The sequence below is a fragment of the Maniola hyperantus genome, chromosome 14, assembly GCF_902806685.2.
Source record: "Maniola hyperantus chromosome 14, iAphHyp1.2, whole genome shotgun sequence".
In the NCBI taxonomy this organism is placed as follows: Eukaryota; Metazoa; Arthropoda; class Insecta; order Lepidoptera; family Nymphalidae; genus Maniola; species Maniola hyperantus.
Window position 1 is genome coordinate 12,564,055 of NC_048549.1, and position 22,789 is coordinate 12,586,843.

Here is a 22,789-nt window from a genome sequence, read left to right on the forward strand (position 1 = left end):
GAACGTAGGTACATCGGATGACCATGACGATGACTATTAAATCACAACCACGTACGGTACGGTGCTGACCGCTGTAAAGAATAGACGTGTACAACTAATTACTTCGAAAATATATATTTTAAAAATTAAGTGCTTCCTCGAAAATAAATCCTAAGTTATAGTGCAAAACGTTAATGTTGGACTGTGCAGTGCGTTTCACATACGATTATTCAGAATAAGTCCGCCGTGGCCGTGCACTCTCTTCACCCCCTCGGGTAAAAGAGACCACCTCTTATTTTTGATCTCACTCTGAGCGGCTTCGCCGGACCGGCTCGCCCGACACTATCTAAGAATGAGTACTCGTTCATTAGCGCATAGCGGGAATGCTAAGAGCGGCAGCGATTCTGCTCTTGAGATATGTGGAACTGCCAGGGAGCAAGAAAACGTAACACAAAGACGAAGAAAAGAACGGGAAAATGATTCTGCTGCGTTTTTTGTAGAAGAGTTAAGCAAATTACGAAATGAAATACAATCATTTTTGCAAAACTTTAGTGCACAACATACTCAAAATAATAATAAAATCTGTCAAGAAATGTCGGAAATTAAACAGGAAATTCAGGAAATGAGAAGCGCAACGGAAAGTTTAATTACTGACCATCATACTATAAGAAATGAATTGGAAAATATGAGACTGCAAAACTTAACTATGAAGGATAAAATTACTCAACTCGAGAGTGATATTCATTCATATAGAAATGCTGCCAGCCAATCTTCGTCAGTAAATCCGCTACCGCTTAGTTACGAAAACATCACCCTGGAAATACAAGATCGGTGCAATCGACAAAAAAATATAATAATTGCGGGTGTTCATGAAATAAATGATAAAAATTCACAAAACAGGCGCAAACACGATATGCTGGAGGTTATGAAAATAATCTCCAGCATTTACGAAAACTGCCAGACACCAAGAATGATTTTTCGACTAGGCAAATATATGCCAGGAAAAAACCGAAATATTAAAGTATGTTTTAACTCTCAGGAACCAGCGAACTATATATTACGTAACCGTACATTAACGAAAGATAAACACATTCGTATTTTTTGGGACCAAACGCCTGCTCAACAAAAATATATACAAAACCTGAAGGATGAGCTAGCTCAGCGCCAGCAAAGTGGTGAAACAGACCTAAGCATTAAATACTCGAATGGAATTCCTAAAATTACAAAAGTGATTTCAAAAAACGGCAAGTGATGTCGGAACTACCTACAAGCGAATCACCTACCTACCAGATTACTCACGATTATACTAATGTAACAATGACTTCCTCCTCACTTAAATTTTTCTATGCAAATGTTAGAAGTTTATTAAAGTCAGGTAAAATAGAGGAACTAAAATGCATCATTAAATCTTTTAGATATACTATACATTTGATATTATTAACGGAGACCTGGATTAAATCGGAAACCGAAGCAAACATATTGCAAATCCCGAATTACTCCCATATTTATAATTATAGAACTGATAGCATTGGGGGAGGAGTGTCAATATACGTACACAATGATTTGTCTTACACACTTACGGAAGAAAAATATGTTGGTGGAAATAACTTCTTATGGATTCATTTAGAAAAATGCAGCTTAAATATTGGACTTGTTTACAGACCACCCTCAACTAACATTGAAAACTTCTTTGAAATTTATTCAACGCAGTTGGAACAAAGGAAAAGATCAATAGTTTTTGGGGATTTTAATATAAATATTCTAAATAAAGACCGATGTAGTAAGAAATATATGTATATACTACAAGAGTCAGGATATAAATTACTAAATAAAATACATAGCCAATATTGTACTAGAGAAACAGAAACATCTAAATCAATCCTGGACCATGTCTGTACAAATACTATCAATGATTTTCATATAGCTATAATAGATTCACCCCTATCAGATCATAAACAAATTTATTGTGAACTTAAAAATTTCAAAAAGCAACCAAAAAAGAAAATAAAGTATGAAGCAATAAATTATGATACACTATACAAGGATGTGGCCGAAAATATGACAAATCTTCAGATTACAGATCACAACTATAACCAATTGGACTGTTTTATTAAACACAATATAGAGAATCATAAAACTATTAAGCTCAAAATACAAAATCTACCTCAAGACGATTGGATAAATAAACAGATATTGGATGAAATTAGAAATCGTAATTTGCTGTGGAAAAACTTAAAACAAGATACTGATAATATGGAACTAAAGAATAATTTTAATAATATTAGAAATAAAATTAGAAGTACTATTAGGGACACTAAAGATAAATATTACTACACAACTTTTGTTAAATGTTATAACGAACCAAAAAAAATGTGGGACTTAATTCACACTTTTGCAGGCAATAAAAATAAAAGTGGTAGTGCTCCCCCTAAACTTATAGTAAACGGTAAAACTATTCATGATGGTACAGAAATATGTGACAACTTTAATAGCTACTTTTCTACAATAGGTCCAATTTTAGCAAACGACATACCACAAAAATATCATAATAATACTATATATAATGCTCACACATACTCAAACTCACCCACGCAGAATAAAACCCTCATAGAATTTAAAATATGTACAAAACACGAAATACACTCCATCATTAAAAATTTAAATATAAATGCAAGTTCAGGTATCGATGGTATTACGGCCAAATCAATTAAATGTATTAATGACATAATAAGTGAGAAACTAAGTTTATGTATCAACAAATGTATGAAAGATGGTATATTTCCAGATAGTCTAAAGATAGCTAAAGTTAGCCCTATTCATAAAGCTGGCTCAAAATCTGACCCTGGGAATTATCGTCCCATATCGGTTTTGCCCGTATTATCAAAAGTATTTGAGCGGGTTTTGTATATACGGCTAAGTAATTATCTAACAGAAAAAAATTTTCTTTTCAAAGGCCAGTACGGTTTTCGTGCCAAATCAAATACTCTTTCGGCAACAGTTGATCTGATTACTAAAATAAAAACTAATATTGACCAAAAAAAGATAGCTGTCGGTATATTTATTGATTTGAAAAAGGCATTCGATACCGTCTCGCACACTATCTTGCTCAATAAGTTACAAAGTATCGGTATATCTGGATCAGCTTTTAAAATTCTAGAATCTTATCTAACAAGTAGACAACAAATAGTAAAAATTGAAAATTTTAAAAGCAAACCATGTGACATTGTTTGTGGGATACCTCAAGGGTCCATCCTAGGTCCTTTGTTATTTTTGATTTACATAAATGATATTGGAAACCTGGGATTGATCGGAGAGGTATCCTTATATGCTGATGATACCTGCTTATTTTATTTTGGAGACTCAATCCATGAGATCATGTCGAATGCACAAACGGATTTAGATACACTAAATGAATGGTTTCAGTACAATTTACTCACTATAAATGTTGCTAAAACCTCTTATATGCTTTTTACTGCAAAAAACAAAAAAGTTCCTAATTTCGATCCCTTAACTATAAATAACCAAGAACTGAAACAGTCAGAAGCGGAAAAATATCTCGGTCTTATACTAGATTCTAAATTAACATGGCGAGCTCATTTAGATTATCTGCAGTCAAAAATCACATCGTTGACTGGAGCTCTGCGTAAATCTGCACGATGTATACCACATAAAGTCCGAAGTATCATTTATAACTCACTAGCCAAGCCTTTACTAGAATACTTAATAGAGATTTGGGGATGTGCATATAAAACTAATTTAAAGGATCTTCAAATATCACAAAACAAATTGTTAAAAGTTTTATTCCAACTAGACTATCGCTTCCCGACCAAAGAATTATATAAGAAAACTGATCAACTATCTATTAGTCAATTATACAAATACAAAACATGCATACTAGTTAGAAAAATACTCTTAGAGTCCGTACATACACAAATCACTTTTAAGACAAAATCTCATAAACATGGTACACGAAACAAACATAAACTACAATTAACTAAAGCTAGGACTAATTGTGGGGTGAAAACTATACAGTTTGAGGGAGTACTACTATATAATAACTTGCCGAAAGACATTTTTAACGAAAAATCTTTTCCAAAATTTAAAGAAAAATTAAAAAAATATTGTCAAACACTATAGTTTTAAATATATAGGTACTAGTTTTATTATTGTATAAATTCACCGTATCATAAATAATGTTTTCTTCTTTACTTAAGTTTAAAATTGTTCTCATGTAAGTGAACTTTTGTTCTTTTTGAGAAAATAAAGTCTTTAAACCTAACCAAAGACTTTTTTCACTAGGTTGTGACCAAATGTCTTTGGTCACAGCCTAGTGGTTAAACAAAATCTAACCAATGCTCGTCATAAGGGCAGAAGCACCTCTAATAGTTTTTTGTTTGAAAGCTTTTTTCTATGACTTTGGAGTGGATTTATTGGTTTTTAAATAAGTATCTCGCAGGAATTTCTACATTATAGAGAGAACGTACATGCAAGTTTTACCAGGTGTTTTGGGTTATACGTTGATATCATTATGCTATTGACTAGTAATTTGAAATTGTCAGGCTATTTATAATTTAATCTAACAAATTCTACCACCATGAAATTAAATTTAATTTAATGTTATGTAAAAGCAAACTGTTAAACGCAAAAGCGATTATTATAAAATTATTTATACCTATCGGTCACAGTTTAATATTATAAATTTAAAGGAATTTAATATCGATACTAATCATAAATTTAGTGCAGTCACCGGTAAAACCATAACGGTTTCTATGCTAAATCTCATAATTTGTATATTTTATTGATACTACCTAATATCGAGGTTTAACGTCTATTTAAAGTTTAATAAATACTAGCGACCACCCACGGCTTCGCTCCCATGGGAATTCCTAAAAATATCCGGATTTATTCCATGCTTAGATTATAAAGGGAACCTCTGCGCAAAATTTCAGCTTTCTATGTCTAAGGGTTTGTGCTACCATCATCACCATCATCTCAACCATCGCCGGCCCACTACTAAGCATGGACCTCCTCTTAGAACGAGAAGTGTTTAGGCTATAGTGCACCACGCTGACTAAGTGCGGATTAGCAGACGTCACATACCTTTGAGAACATTATGGAGAACTCTCAGGCATGCAGCTTTGCATGCCCCCATCCCCAGCGCTCGCCCACACCGGGTTAGCGCGGGGGATGTGCGGGTGTGCAGGGCGTTCCCTCCCCAATTGCCATCTCGACCTGTCGCGTAATATACATATTAAGGCATAGGTATAATATGGTAGACATATAACAATAGTCTGATATAAAAATATCAATGACATACTCAGTCACCGCACCATGCCTTAATGGGAATGGCTCATTGAGGAAACAGAGCATGGCGCCGGCTTTTTTTTATTTTAATTTCACGTCTTCTCGGTATCAATACAGACATCCATTCAGACTTTGGTACAATGACTAACGTTAGGTAGCTAAATACATACTATAAAAGTGAATTGTTGTAGTATGAGTCACCGCTACCGAGCCAAGTTCTGCAGAAACTAATCGTGAAGGATAATAGCGTAATGATAATCAAATATTTGAAAAGAGCAACCGCCGAGTTTCTTGCTGGTTCTTCTCGGTAGGAAAGGCATTCCGAACCAGTGGTAGATGCATCCGACTATTCGAAAGTACTTGTAAAAGTTTATTTGAATAAAAAGATTTTTATTTTTATTTTATTTTATTTTAATAACATTGTAAATTGAACGGAGGAAAACGGTTAACCGTTAACATGTTAATCTGCCATATTGTCATGTCGGCAAGAACTCATTGATTGCAAAAATCATTTAACATTTCATTTACACTTTAAAACAATTATAATCAGAGCTAAATTACTTACAGTACGCGACCGAAAGTAATGTACATCGACATTGAGAAGGATATAGCAGATTTGTAGAGCGTCGTCTCTTTCGTTGAGACCGACAAAACGTCACATAGGTATGAGTATAATAATATTAATAATATTTATTTATTTAAAATTCTAAATTTTAACAATATATGCCCTTTACAATCTTACGTAGTCATTAGTTACTAAGTGACAGAGACAAACGCTCTGCAAAGCCGAAATGTCATTCTAAAATCCGATGTACATTACTTTCGGCCGCGAACTGTATTTTATATTATATCATCATCATCATTATTATCAACCGATACGACGTCCACGGCTGGACCACCATTCCAGCGGCTCCATGCGACTCGTTTGATGTCGTCTGTCCACCTGAGAGTCTTCAAATTATGGGCTTTCCGGTGCGAGGTCGACATTCTAGCACTTTGGGACCCCAACCTCTATCGAATTTTTTAAATCAAAAATGTTACAAAAAAACTCAAATCTAGCCTCTCTCGATCTGATCAGAATAAGTACTCATTATTTTAAAATTTAGCACCAATAAATGTGCGGTACACTTAGGCGTAACGTTACACTGTTAAAAGTCGTAAATATAGCCTTTTCATAGCTAGTTACAGAGTTGCAAACCACTAAGATCTTAAGGTCAAGACTTCCGCGGTCGTAAACATGACAATTTCGTCCATGAAACAGCAATTGGTGTCGGGCGATGATATTTAACATTTTATTTGGTGACAGACAGGTTAAAGCAGCAAAAGCTATAACTCAATACAATTGGATAGTTGGCTACTTTTGTAAATTGTACCTGTTACCTAATGTACTTAATATACCCATGTTGTACCTATGTAATAGAATGTGACAGCTCCATGTTTAGATATATCTCCTATGTCATAGAAAAGAGGAATAACCATAATGTAAATGAGTTTGTTGTGGGCTCTTCTCAGACCTGGGCGCGTTTGGAACCCTCGTAGCTTTAGTTTTAAGTTTGCATAATAATTATCACCACTAGGTATATCTTACAAACCCAACATCTGACTATCAAAAAGAGTAATTTATTACCTATTTTGAATAAATCATTTGGCTTTGACTTTGTACTCCAGAACTTAAAATATGAACGTTTCCTAACGATGTTTTACTTCACTGACAAGCATACGATGGTAATATGGAAATTATTCTTTGCAGATGCCTGTCATGATTTAAACTTGCTAATAAGGGTAGCTGTAGTTATCCACAGTCTCTAACATCTATAGTATAGTATAGTATATGTTGTATTAACTGTCAACTGGTTTAAAAAACAACGTTCTCGAACCATAAGATCAACATTTTAGTACGAAAAAGGCTTTTACTATGATAAAATCTCTTTGGTGTTAAAAGAATGCCGGCCGTAAAATTGGCAACAATATTATTCGTTGGAATCAAGTAAGAGATCCGCTAAACAGCCTATTCGAACTGACCTTGTAAAGCATTGCCTATCAAATTGTTAGTCCTTGTACGACGTACTAGTTAATCTGACCTGGTGACTAAATAGTCGCTCACATTTAGATATATGTATATATTTCTTTGGTATCAAAAGAATGCCTGCTGTGAACTTGGCAACAATGCTAATTGTCGGAATTATGTAAGAGATCCACTAAGCAACCTATTCCGACCAACCTGGCAACTATATATTAGCGCTCTAACATTCAGATGAATCTCTTTGCTATCAAAAGAATGTCGGCCATGAACTTGCAACAATGTTAACCGGCTAAATTATGTAAGAGATCCGCTAAACAGCCTATTACCACTGACCTTATGAAGCATTGACGATTCGTTTGCCAGTCGTACCGTGTAGGTACCTAGTTCGACTTGATGACTAGTGACAGCCGCTCTAGCATTAAGATGAATCTCTTAGGTGGTAAAGGAATGCCCATGCCGGCCGTGAACTTGTATCTAATATAATATGTAAGAGATCCGCTAAACAGCCTGTTACGACTGACCTAATAGAGTTTTCAGCTAATTATATTTAAAATTCAAAGTCCTGACTGACTGAATTATATACCAACGCACAGCCTAAACCGCTGGTTCTAGAGACATGACATTTTGAAGGTGTGTTCCTTGTAAAGAGGAGGTTTCTGTTAAGAAATGATTTTTCGAAATTCCATCCCTAAATGGGTTAAATGAGGAATGGAAGTTTGAATGAAAATCCGTCATCTTTTAAGTTACATCGATGAAAATTGGTATTAAGGGGGCTCAGGACGGTGCTTTCTTCATACAAACGTAGGAGGGTAATTACTACATTATTTGATACTGTACGCTCAAAAATAAGTATTATATCGATTTATCTCGTCATTATCTAGGTTTATTGATAATATATGAAACATTGAAAAGAATATTGATTTTAAAGTTACGAGCCTCAAAAGATTCCTATTTTAACACTAAATTTATGACAACTTTGGATGTAAATAAATAAGATCAGGGGTATGAAAATTTAACATTAGACATAGTTTATATATTCATTAGTTGAAATAACTATACTTTGCAACATAAACCCAGCAGTTTTTTCTCAAAAATACTTTTCCTAAACTCTTGATTTTAGTGAAAATCATAGTGCCTCTCACCTTTCTCATACAATGTCAAGTGAAAAGCAAACAGGTTCGGTCGAGCGTACTGGGTCACCTTAAAGCTTTCAGTTAAAAATAAAAAAAATACATATTGCACGATTTTTGATAATTCTACTACGAAGGGGGTCATTTTTCAAGTTATTGACATGTAAATTGGTATTTTGGGTTTTCGGTCCCAAATGAAGAAATACGTGTTTCAGGACTTTTAGAAATTCAACCCCGCCTCGATTTTCTAAATTCCACCCGAGCGAAGCCGGGGCGGGTCAGTTAGTTCGGAAATAACGAGTACTTTCAATAGAGAAGAAAGAGCAACGGTAAGATATCGGTTCAGCAATTGCAACATGGCAAGGTAAGAGACACATACTTTAGCATTTATATCAAAAACTAAAGTACTGTACTAGACTAATACTTTTTTAGTTAAATCGACAATTTATTAAAATGGTTATCAAACATGAAACTAGCAGCGAATGTGGATTTTCGAATTTTGGAAGACCCTCAACCCTGAAATGATTTATTTTCGACATAGTCATCATCCTCATTGCTGATAAAAAAGTCATCGCTGCTATATCAATCATTCATCACACATTACTGATGAGATTTTCTCATGCAAAACAAAACATTGTGTAGGGATATTCGATTGTGCAATATTATTAGATATTTCCTAATTATAGCAAACGGATGGCGGTTACGGAACGAGTGGGCGACGAGCCCGTTCTTGGAATCTGTTCGGTTGTATTGCTGCTTTGAGTCCATTGAGTCATGACGGGGGGCAGAGGTCAATAGCGGAGACGGTGTATCCAGACGCCACTTTGTGGTAAATGGGCCACTTGCATATTCCGAAAATTGACCTCTGTAATTTATGATATCCCAGTGCTCTTAGACGCGGGGTTTGGCGTTCGATCCCAGGCACGCACCTCTAACTTTTCAGAGTTACGTGCGTTTCAAGCAATTACGTGTGACTTGCTTAAAGGTGAAGAAACATATAAGATGAAATCTGCAAGCCTGAGAGTTCTCCATAATGTTCTCAACGGTGCCGGTGTGTGATATCTGCCCATCCACACGGATCCAGCGTGGCAGACTATGGCCTAATCCCTTCTCATTCTGAGAATAGATCCATGCTCAGGGATGATTAATAATAATAATATGTATGTAAGAGATAGCCTCTTTACCAAATTTCATAAAAATCGGTTGAACGGATGGGCCCTGAAAAGCTAGCAGACAGACAGACAGACACACTTTCGCATTTATAATATTAACTAGCTGATGCTTGCGACTTCGTCCGCGTGGGTTTTTCAAAAATCCCGTGGGAACTCTTTGATTTTCCGCGATAAAAAGTAGCCTATGTTACTCTCCAGGTCTTTATCTATACCTAATTACCTACCCATGCAAAAATCATGTCAATCCATTGCACCGTTGCGACGTGATTGAACGACAAACCAACAAACAAACACACTTCGCATTTATAATAAAGGTACTGAAGGAAATATATACAGTATGAAATTAAAATACATTTAATATAAACATAGACTATTATAGGAATGTCCGTTTCGCTTTCGCACGAAACCAGATAATTATAGGTACACAGAAAATGGTAATGTCGGATGCCATTCGGATCCTGTTTCAGAAGCGAGGCTATTAACTATTTCCCTAGCGCAGATGTTGGGCTCGTCAGACTGGTTGCGCGAGGCTCGCTGACGTTGCTCGCTCCTTGGACTCGGTCAAGGGCGCGTCTGTGAGGTAATCCCGACGTCCCAGATTCATTAAACGTAAAACATATTGCATGCTAATAGGCAGAATTTGGCTGTACCTTTTTGTTTTTGGAACATCTCCACTGTTTACCCATACCTATTCGCAATAAAGAAATTCGAATTGAATCGAATTGAAACTTATCGACAAATCAGTACTGATTATAAATGCGAAAGTGTGTTTGTTTGTTGGTTTATTGGTTTGTCCTTCAATCACATCGCAACGGTGTAACGGATTGACGTGATTTTTTGCATGGGTACTTATAGATAAAGACCTATTATCCCGGAAAAATCTAAATCTAATTCCACGCGGACGAAGTCGCGGGCATCAGCTAGTCCTATTATAATAGGGTAATTTGAATGATAACAAAGCTTGAGAATGAGTTGCCTTAACAGCTTTGATGGTTACAATAAGTTTGAGAGTTATTGTGAAATGGTGATAGGAAAAAGGTGTGAAAAATCTTACGTCAAATCACGTCATGCATTGCCATTTGCCATACACTAAGTATCATGGCAACCCCCTACCAGACACCTTCAAGTTTAAAAGTTTAAGGGTGTCTAGCAGGGGGTAGTCCCGTCTTAGGGACAATACGCAGAAAAACTTTCAGCGTTTATAAAATAACGAAGGTCTGGCACGCGCTGTCTCTTAGTCCATACTGATAGAGATGGTAAATGATGGTAAGCGATCATGCGATCATTCATGACATACCTAACAGGATAAGAATAATTTGCAAAGTCTTCGTGCTTCTTAGTTACATTTCTGTAGATACTGCCTTTATAAAATCTTTACAGCAATTAACTTGCCGTTAAGTAATGATATGCGTCCCAAAAAAATTGACGCAGGGATGTTTCGTAGCGATCCGAAATAGGTCTCGTTTTACGAGCAGGCTGGGAACCTTTGGTACGTTTCAATAATTCATATGGCCAGGGGTCGTCAGCCTATCGGTTTACGAGCTGTGTCGCTTGTATGGCTGCTTTTGTGAATAGATACTTTTAGGTATTTGAAGTAATTAGGGATGGGAATATTTTGATTTAATAGTCGTCTTCGTCATCATTAACCAGTAGACGTCCACTGCTCAATAGAAAATCGGTTGAGGAGCGAGCGGACTGAATTCCGAAAGGTCGGTGCGGCGCAGCGTTTCGAAACCCACCCGTTGCGTTATTGTCGTACCTACTCCTAGCACAAGCTTTAGGCTTAGTGGGAGGGGTAAGGGGAATATTAGTCATGAATTAGTATCAATATTCTAATCTTATTTTAAACAACATTTTTCACATTATTTTGTTTACTTCTTCATATTATTATAAGGACCTTTATACTTAAGAATAGAATATATTTATTCAAGTAAACTTTAACAAGTGCTTTTGAATCGTCAAATAATTTATTGTACCATTTGCCATTTCTAACAGATTATTTTCTCCTATGTACCATTAAAAGTACCCACCATAATCACTAGCACACATTTAAATTTATTATTTAAATAGAAAAATATTTCAGAAAATAAGTGTAATCTTAGTGAGTGCGAGCAAGTGAGCGCAAATTTGTTTTTAAATATCGCTCAAGGGAGGTGCATATTTGTGTCCTTTTCGGCACTCCCAAAATCAAATCTAGGCACTCCGAAATTGATAAAGCGCGGGCGAAGCGAGTGCGAAGTTTTTTACAACACTGCCCATGGGAGGCACACATTTTTTCATTTTCGGCACCCCTCAAAATTAAATCTAGGTAGGTATTCGCAATTTGATCAAACGAGCACGAATTTTTTTCAATTGATGCCCGCGTGGATTTAGATTTTCAAAAATCCCATGGGAACTCTTTGATTTTCCGACATAAATCATAGCCAATATTACTCTAGTCTTCAACTATAGCCATGTAAAAAATCAGATCAATCCGTTGCTCCGTTGCGGCATGATTGAAGGACAAACCAACAAACGAACAATCGCATTTGTATTATGGTAAGTTGGTAGCTAATAAGTAAGGATATGGATTTAGATTTTAGTGTCGAGTCTAATGAGTGATTCATTTGTCACTAGAAATAAATGTCTGTTTATTTTTACTTAAACCATGCTTATAGCTTAAAGAATCCACGCGAAATAGACATCTTAGATTTTCCTTAAACGTGCAAACTGAGTATAAACATATACTAACAGCTGATGCGTCATGGCCATTAACTAAACCCTTTAAGGCCTCGCAAAATAGGTAGATATACACTGTGTCTATAAATAGACTAATAATACTGATAACCATAATATATAGTATATGTACCTAATAATATAGATAAAAGATAGTTTTTGATGCGATATGCTAAATGTGACCAATATACATACTTTTTTATGAAACGGCGTTTTTGCGATTGGAACTCTGTCGTTTTGTAAAAAAATTAAATATTTTACATTTTAATATTTTATTTCATTTTTTATAGTCAATAATGAGAAGTCAGTCAGAACTGATGGTTGATATCAAATTGAAATCAATCCATAACAAAGGTCTAGAAGTTATACCTATAAACGAATACAAAGAAAAATTACCTCCTGCCTACCATATCTCTATATATAAAAGCCGGCTAAGTACGAGTCAGGCTCGCGCAACGAGGGTTCCGTATTACAGTCGTATTTTTTCGACATTTTGCACGACGCGACCTTTCATCTGATACCCCACTTGATATAGTTTTCTTACTTTGAAAATTGAAAATACTAATTAGGTATTAGTTCATGACAACAATTTTTTTTGTGTGATGTCTGCTACAAGACCTACCTACCTGCCAAATTTCATGATTCTATGTTAACGGGAAGTTCCCTGTAGGTTTCTTGACAGACAGACAGACAGACAACAAAGTGATCCTATAAGGGTTTCGTTTTTCCTTTTGAGGTACGGAATCCTAAAAATGAATCGCTGAATGTGTTGGTGATTGCAAATCTCGAGAACAGCTGAACCGATTTCGCTAATTCTTTTTTCATAATATTCCTCGAAGTACGGGGATGATTCTTACGGAGAGAAAAATTAAAAAAAATGCTGAAAAAGAATCGACTGTTAGGCGGTACGAAGTTCGCCGGGGCAGCTAGTTATATATAAAAATAATCTCATAATAAAGTAGTTTAACCTTAACAACCTCTTTCCGCTGGTGATCTCTAATATTAAATTCATTACATAAATTAAGACAAAGTCATAAAAAAATTTAATTAGAAAAACATAAGCCTAATTAGTAAAGGTTCTTGACTCATCAATATTAATTAATTACAGATTTAAATATAATTATTTATGATGTATGGCGGTTTTGTTGAATAAGTAGCGTTAGGGCGTTTTACACTTTCCAAAAAGATAGAATGGGTTCAAAGTTTGATAGGTATACGATTAAAATCGATTTTACTAGTTATTTGCCGCGACTTCGTCCGCGTGGATTTACATTTTTCAAAATCCCGCGGAAACTCTTTGATTTTCCGGCATAAAAAGTAGCCTATGTGTTAATCCAGGATATAATCTATCTCCATTCCAAATTTCACCCAAATCCGTTCAGCCTTATTTGCTTGATTGAGTAACAAACTTCCAAACATCCAAAAATCCACACTTTCACATTTATAATATTATTAGGATTAGGATTACGATAAAATGATGATTATGATTATTCATTTAACCATTTTCCAGTCCACTTGCTCGACGGTCGTCCTTGCCGGTCGCGGGTGACTGTCCGGTCTGAGTCAGCTTCCCACGCGCGCGTAGCCGTGCAGGTACCACCAAACATGATGATACGATCGTTAGCATTCCTCTGTTAATTTGGACATGGCATCCACAATTATACGGATTTTTACTTCGACTGGCGCACGAGCTTGCAAAACTTAATCAAACTTAAGTGCTTAAAGGCTTGGTATATATTTTTTAATTTATAGATCACATCACACAGTATCATAGTCAAAGGCAGAAGAGTAAAAAATGTATATTATATGTATATAAACATGTCTGCGACATTCTTAAACCTTCCCCAAATAGAGTAGTCAGTAAAACGTAGAGAAACAGAACCTCTGAAATAAAATATGTCCTCTATTTTCATGTGCAATAATTAGTTTTTGAAAAATAAAACGTCAGAAAATAATAGTGCTGATAAAATAAAACATATAGTACGCAACAGGACGAGATGGCGATCGGGGTATGAGGCGGAGGGACGCCCCGCACACCCGCGCGTCACCCGCGCTATCCCGCACCGGGTCAGCGCAGGGTCTGTGCGGGTGTGCGTTCCCTCCCCGATTGCCATTTCAACCTTTCGCGTACTATACCTACTTACCTATTTCTTAATACGGCACGTACCTAACTATACAAATTACAAATGCAGTACCTACTCGGGAGAATAAGTAAAGTCTTTAGAAAATGCAAATTACATCATTAAACTGAATATGAAAACGTAATGCTAATCATTTATTATCCCAACCATAAAATAATTATTATGATCCATCGCTTACGAACCCCTAAATTTCGTGGTTGATAAATTTACAATTTCTATTGTAACAACCCTTTTATCGAACAACATCATACCGGTTTTACAAACAAGGCACCGATTCCGTTGTCTTTCTCGAAACTAAATTTAGAGTATCTGCATCCTTTCTTTTTAACAATGCTAAAAAGGGACAGAACATGATCTTTACATTTAAGGTATGATTCCGAACCACGCTGCACGCAGCAGCGCTGCCGCAACAGTGCTGTCACCAGCTGTCACAGTCCTGTCGCGGCACTCGGCGGTTCGGAATCATACCTTTAAAGACTCTTAATTTTAGTGCACGCTACAAATTTAAACAGTAGGCTCGCGAAGTTGTGCGCTAAAATCACGGGTTCTACCATCTAAAAATTAAATTTAAAACTGTCAAACAACTTTTCATATTACATTAGTAAGAAGAGGATGCGAATACTCTATTTGGTTGTGCTCAGAATCGGTACCAATGTATAATAACGCAACACAACATCCCGATGATTAATCAACTAGCAAAAAAACGCGTTTAAAAGCAAACAGTGCTAAAACCGCGAGAGAGCAAAACTCGTGTTAACAAATAACACCAACTAATATCCTTCAGGAATGCAAGGAAGCGCAAATGACAAATTGTCGCTTCGAATGAACAAGCATGTACCCTAGGGTTGCCAACTTATATACAATCAATATTTTCATATCATATCATACTACAAGCTTATAGTAAAAGTGTTGATCTAAATCTAAAGTAAAAATGCATGCCTAATATTTAAGGCGAAACATTTCTACTGGACAATTTTATGTAATAACATCTCGTTGTAAAATGTTTCCGCAAATAAAGAATCTTTGAAACTCTTTGAAACTTTGAAAAGTGCTAATCTTCAAATATTTTCTTGAAGATGATAATTTATTCTAAGACTTATGCTCGCGACTTCGTCCGCGTGGACAACACCAATTTCAAACCCCTATTTCACCCCCTTAGGGGTTGAATTGTCAAAAATCCTTTCTTAGCGGATACCTAACCTAATTTTCCTAAATTTCAGCCCGATCCGTCCAGTAGTTTGAGCGGTGCGTTTAATAGATCTGTGAGTCACCTTTTCCTTTTATATATTTAGATTATTATAAATGCGAAAGTGTGTCCGACTGATTGTTTATCTGTCTGTTAGCTTTTCACAGCCCAACAGTTTAACTGAATTTGGTACAGAGCTAGCTTACACCCCCGTGACGGACATAGGCTACTAACCTAAATCCACTCGGATGAATTCGCGGGAATCATGGACTCTTCGCAGACCTGGGCGCGTTTGGAACCCCCGTAGCTATAGTTTTAAATTTTCGTAATCAATTATCATCCTCTTACAATTCCAACAACTGACAATCAAAAAGTACCTACTTTGAATAAATTATGTAACTTTGACTTTGACATCTAGTAAATAGTGTATATTGCGATTCACTGACCCGCCCCGACCTCACTCAGATAAAATTTCTAACAATCCCGTCTTAGAAGATCTACGATATAAAATATATAACCTATATTGAGAATCTCAAGTTTCTAAACCTAGTGGTTAGAGCTGTACGTTGATATGTCAATCAGTGAGCTTCTCTTTGTACATAATAGATTATTTATTATAGACTAGCTGATCCCCGCGGCTTCGCCCGCGTGGATTTATGTTTTTAAAGATCCCGTATAGCCTATGTTACTCAGGAATAATGTAGCTTTCTACTGGTGAAAGAATTTTTAAAATCGGTTCAGTAGTTCCAGAGACCCCCTACAAACAAACTTAACGACATTACCTCTTTATAATATTAGTATAAATAAGTGCAAAAATAAACATGACTTTCCGAAAAATTCAGAAATTACGATCAGGCTTTCTCTTTATAGCGCCATTTCAAACTTCATCATCATCATCAATCCATCAATGGCTCACTACTGAGCACGAGTGTCCTGTCAGAGTGAGAAGGTTTAGGCCATTAGTTATGCCAAGTGTGGATTGGCCGGTGTGGAGGTGGTGGTGTGGATATTTAAATTTAAAATTAAAACTCTTGAAAGTTAAAAATCATCGACAAAGGATTTATAAAGTGGTGATAGTAAAAATAATACCCGGCTGAGGGCTCCTCTGAGATTTGGGCGCGTTTGGAACCTTCATAGCTTTAGTTTTAAGTACGTAATTAATTATCACCACTATATCATCTTACACATTAACAATTTTGACTATCAGTAAGCGTAACATGTTACCTATTCTGAATAAATCATTTGACTTCGACTTTGAAATGTTTAGAAAGACCTTAGCCAATGAATTGACTTTTTAGTATTGACACGTTACTTTTATTAACGGCAGTTACTGCCGCACTCAGAGTAGCTTAATCATTACTTAAGGCATTAATTAGTATGGATAAGGAATGCCTTAAGTAACGATAAAGCGACTCTGAGTGCGGCTGTATGCCGTTAAACACCAATTAATATAGTGTCAAAAATAACGACAGCGACAACCCTAATCCTCGGCATTGCACATTTACAAAATCGTCGTAATATATTATAGCTCTTACCCCCAAGATAATAAGACGCATTAGGTGAGCCATTTAATGTAATATAGCAAAAAAATAAACAAGAGTATTGCAAGCAACCGACATGTCGCTCAGAGTTGATGAATGATGCAATGAAGATAAATTTCCAATTGCACTAGTGATCGCATGCCACTGTGCTCGAGTTTTTTTGCGAAACCAGGTGAGCTAAGAAGCTTCGTGTTTGAAATTCTAGTGAATTAGTAGCTTACTGGAGTGGAGACCTACCGCGGGCAGCCATTGGTTGACAGTTACAAGCTTTACAAAATTGCGATCGTAATCACATCTCATTGGCTGACACTCTCTTCAAATCGCGTCAGGACGCAGCCTTATATTTAATCTGCCGCATTGTTAAAAACGCTTATCCGAAAAAGTCATCATCATCGTCATTATCAAGCGATGGACGTCCACTATTGCACATAGGTCTCTCATAGAGACTTGCACACGCCACGGGTCTTGCGCTGCCTGAATCCAGCGGCTCCCTGCGACTCGTTGGATGTCGTCTGTCCACCTGGAGGGGGGGTCTTCCCACGTTGTTGAGGTCCTGAAATGGTGACCTCACGATGGCGATGCCCACTATGTGGACAGTGTTCTCTGCCCACCTAGTGGGGGCAGGCCAGCACCTGTCAAATGAGTCGCAAGGAGCCGCTGGATTCAGGCGACGCAAAAACGTTGCGTGTGCGCCTACTAGACCAATGTGCAGCAGTCTTATGTCTATCAGTTAATGACGATGACGATATTCCAAAAGTAATCGAGGAAAAGATAAACACCTCAGGGGGCGCGCGCTTGGGCGCAGCGTGTACCGCGCAGGCGCGCAAAAACGCTAGTTCACCGACCGCCGCCCGCCCTTGAACTGCCAACACACGTGCGGTGGAAACGGACACTCGCCGCTGGCTGTTTTATTATTTATAAGTACCTACGTACTATAGTAAATAGAAGAAGATTTGGAAAATTGCGTCACGTCTTCATTCATCGACACCCCAAATTCTAGTCGTTCGTCCTACCTGTGATGGTGTGTAGCCACAGAGTAAGGATTCATGTGGTATAGCGGTGAAATGTGTACACTGACAGTTGGCCTTGTCCACAAGTTCAAAGTCGCTCAGCGTGCTATGGTCTCTCTGTGGAAATTCGTAGCAGAACCAAAGTAACCGTCACAGCTCGACGAAACTGAAGAGGCAGTCCGTCATGTTTGTCGCAAAACCTACGGGCGCTGCAGCATACGTGTTCCAGGTAGCGCAGTGTGGAACAACCTCCAATCCGCGCCACCGAACACAGTCCTCTGCTTTCTTCGTCCACCTGCTTCTCGCTACCTTCTTCACACCATCGATCTAGCGGCCTGGAGGTCATGCTACACTGCACTTACCGGTACACGTCTACCCCATCGACCTAACCGAAAAACTTTGTACTGAAACTTTCAAAGTAGGTACAGTACGCGGCCAAAAGTGATGAACATCGATCTTTAGAAGGAGACAGCTCATTTGTAGAGCACTGTCTCTGTCGTTAAGACCGACAAAGCGTCATATGAGTATGAATGACAGAGACAACGCTCTACAAAGATGAAATGTCATTCTAAAAGCCGATGTTCATCACTTTCGGCCGCGTATTGTACCTAGTCTTGAACAAACTTTTTTTACACTAGTTAAGAATAAGATCAGAACTAAACTGCCTCAAATAATAATGGCTGGTAGAGGTCATGAGAAAGAATTTAGCTCGGCTAACCATAGGAGTCCGATGAGCGGTTGTGGCAGGCTAAATGTTTAGTCATTTGTAATCTAGACCAAAGCGGGTATCGAACCCGGAACCGGCCGAGCGAGATATTCAGAAAGTGAACAGTGCATTTTTTATTTGAATTCTCTTGTCGCGACGAGTTATCAAAAATAGGAAGACGTGGAACAATTCGCTACACTTTAGACCGTTGTTTGGTTTTTCGGATGAAATTATCGACTAAATAAACGATTTTATTGAATGGAAGTAGCTTATTGTCCATTCTGTTACTGTACACGTATGAAGCATCCTACCTGATATTCTTCCTTCAATCATGCCGCAATGAAGCAACGGATCGCCGTGGATTTTTGCATGAATTTATGTAGTTCAAGAGCTGGAGAGAGACAGGCTTTGTGCCGTACTAAGACGTGTCGGGTAGTTACATATTTGCAGCCAGCATGCAACGACATCTGGGCATCCCGACTCTATGCAGTCTTGATAGAGGTCCTAGGTAAAGTGAGTCTACGAAGGCCGACATCAGAAGCAAAACAGGTCGGATAAGTGAAGCCGAATGAAGGGACGACGGAGGGAGTCTTCTGGCGTAGCCTATTTGAAAAACTTGTCACGCTTGGACCTGGCTTGAGCGGGACAGCTAATGCTCTTCAAATATTGTATAGAAGTAGTATAGTGTTTGGGATTTGTGTGGTGCTGCGTGGTGGTGGTGCGTATTGCTTGCCTGGTGGCTGCTTCTTCCTGCATGTTTAGCAGTGGGAGGGCGGGCGGTGCATTTCGCCTGCTGCATATTGCACCATACAGATTCGACCTGTTTCAGCGGATTACAGCAAATTAAGCTTTTGGTTCATTGTTGCTCTTCAAATAGTTTTACCTACGTGGTTTTTGCCTTGAACCCAAACATCACGAGCTGGTAAAACATTACGATAATAACCTGCGGCTATGAACTATGAAGCCGTAACAGTTTTACTTTTCTAGACGATATCTCATTAAAGGGGTTCACTGACCTCGTAGAAAAACCTAGTAAGCGTCTTGACACAAATTTGTCTGCCACGATACAAAGTGTTCACAGTACAAAGAGCTCCATTTTACAAATATGTATTTGAATTTGAGAAAAAATACAAGTCCTTTTCGTTTCTTCAACCCGCTAGGATATTAAAGATAGTTATAGTACGCGACAGGTTGAAATGGTAATCGGGGAGGGAACGCCCCGAACACCCGCACAGCCCCCGCGCTAACCCAGTGTGTGCGGGAAGTCCCCCGCCTCATACACCGATTGCCATCTCAACCTGTCCTGTTGAACCCCGGACCACTCAAATAGGAGGCCGACGTCTGAACCACTAGGCTATCATGACATTTTCCCGGCGGTCTATACATTAATTTAATTCAATGTTTGGCAATGATTCAGTTACCCACGCGTCTAAATTATATTTGGTCATTATAAAAATACACTACACCCGATATTCTTAGACAGTAATGAGTAACGGTTCGCCAACATTTCCCGTGGTGCAGCCAGCAGTTAACAAACCTGCGTCCAGGTCAATGACTGCCGTCTCTTGGATCGGATGCGAGTCGGCTAATCGACGTTCAACTCAAACTCAGAGCATTTAGTCAAAGTAGGTAAACTCCTATCAGAATGAGAAGGGTTTAGGACATAAGCCACCACGCTGGCATAAAGCGGGTTGGCAGACTTCACACACCTTTGAGAATATACCGGAGAACTCGCAACCAGGCATGCAAGTTTCTTCGCGATGTTTTCCTTCACCGTTAAAGGAAGTGATATTGTAATTGCTTCAAACGACATAGCTCCGAAAGGTTAGAGGTGCGTGCCCGGGTTCGAACCCCCGACCTTCCTAACAGGAGGTCGACATCTTAACCATTAGACTGTCACCGTTCCATAGGCTACAGCAGAGGAGTAGTATAGACACAATTTGGCATCAGTTGTGGTTGCAAGTACCTATTAAATGTATACTCCTTCAAGATTTGCCTGCTTTTACTACGATAAAACACCATGATTTACCACGGTGGTGGACAAAAAACATTATATATAAAAACAACTTTTTTTAATTTACATAGCGGCCATTTAAAAAAAATTATTATATGTTGTTATAGAGGCAATTGACATACACACTGTAAAAATTTCAACTTTTTACCTATGAGTTGTGTGTGTTATGAAAGTGTCAGCAGGCTCATGAGATGTAGCATGCTGACAGACAGACGGACTGACGGGTAGCGAAGACTTGTAGCAGGGTCCCGTCGGCAATTACCGGGTACGGAACCCTAAAAATGATCATAATGTTGACTGTAATATTGGCAGTATTAAATAAATAAAAGCTTTCCTTTCAAATATTTACCGCCAAGCCTTAATTCCTTACCGATATACAGAGTAGCTATAAATATCCTTTCACTCGCGAATGAAAAGGAATAAAAGTAAATCGGAAAGCCGTCCGAGATATAGCCATTATGCAAATTAAACTTTTAAGGCGACCACATACGAAGAGACGAGGCGCAAGAGGCGCAATAATTGCATGCAGGGCATCCGTGTGACAGATTCGACCATATGGGGAAGAGGTGTTTCAGATAAATTAAAAAGAGCGTGGATGTGACATTCATAATAGCAATGCGCGAGACACCAGTTGGACCTCCGAGTTTAGTGATCGTTTTTATCTCTAGGGTCATTCGAATCAGTAGCAGAAAGTAGTCGGGCTAGCGTCGATCAAATACGTGAGTAAAGCCGGTTTCTCCTACATGAATAATGAAAATCACTCACGATAGTTTAAACACTACAGAAGCAGATTTATTTGAAAAAACTTACTTATATTTAGATAAACTTTCAATATCTTGATTCTCATGTCAACATAAAAACTGTGCTCAAGAGTTCACAGTGCGCACGATGCTACTGATGACACTCGCATTTCAGTACTAAAAATTGCGGCTTTTGCAGTCGTTTGCGATCTCATTTATCGGCGCAGGCCGAAAGGATCGCGTTCGGCCATCCTTGAGCCCAGAGGAATTTAAACCGAATGCCGATATAGAATCGAAGGTTTTATTATCTTGATTTATTACTTTCTGGACGGAAATGTGTATGTTTCTTGTTCAGTTATTTCTTTATAATGTACCCACATCTATCCACAAAATCATACTCTGAATAAAACACTCATTTTAATTAACTTTATTGCTTTTTACTGATTGACCGTTTTTAGGGTTCCGTACCTCGAAAGGAAAAATGGAACCCTTATAGGATCACTTTGTTGTCTGTCTGTTTTTATATTGGTGTGGGATAAATTTGTCGTTCCTAGTGTATCATGGACTTTCACCAAATAACGCCTCATAATCACCATCATCATTATCGACCACGGCTGGACATATGTATCTTGTAGAGACTTTCATAGGCCACGGTCTTGCGCCGCCCGAATCCAGCGGCTCCCTGCGATTCGTCTGATGTCGTCCGTCCACCTATCAAATATATTTTTAAAAGCTCTACAGGTGTTTCATATTAAATGGATCCTACTAATAAAAAACTATTAACGGTTTAAGATCAAGAGTCGCTGCAAAGGCGTCTATTTATAGCCTGATCTCAACACTAAGAAAGTCAAGTAAGGTTACCCCAAACCGCAAACGCAAGGAAAGCTGTGGCCAAGAAGCAGTAATGTAATATCATGCCCTCTATTATCAAAGTGGCTTAACCCACAAACATACCTTTAAAAAATAAGTGAACAAAAACATAGACAACCAAACCACCAGGGCCCAAGCCAAGATGGCAGGCCCCAGCCGGTTCAACCCGGCTAAAAGACAAACCTGAGGGCCTAACATGCGCCCCGCGAGAAAATTTTGTCTACGCATTATCTCGTGTTTTTTCATACAAATAAGACG

General features: G+C 37.9%; 1 protein-coding gene across 2 annotated transcripts in view; it reads right to left on the reverse strand.

The window, feature by feature from the left end:
• Positions 1 to 22,789, reverse strand: part of LOC117988434 (mitochondrial cardiolipin hydrolase-like) — a 182,911-nt gene that overhangs the window by 43,664 nt on the left and 116,458 nt on the right. The window contains exon 6 of one of the 2 annotated variants that reach the window (XM_069503126.1): positions 5,080 to 5,211. The exons of the other annotated variant lie outside the window; for it this stretch is intronic. The gene's annotated coding sequence lies outside the window, so the exon portion shown is untranslated. The remainder of the gene's footprint in view (positions 1 to 5,079; positions 5,212 to 22,789) is intronic. 2 annotated transcript variants of the gene reach the window in all.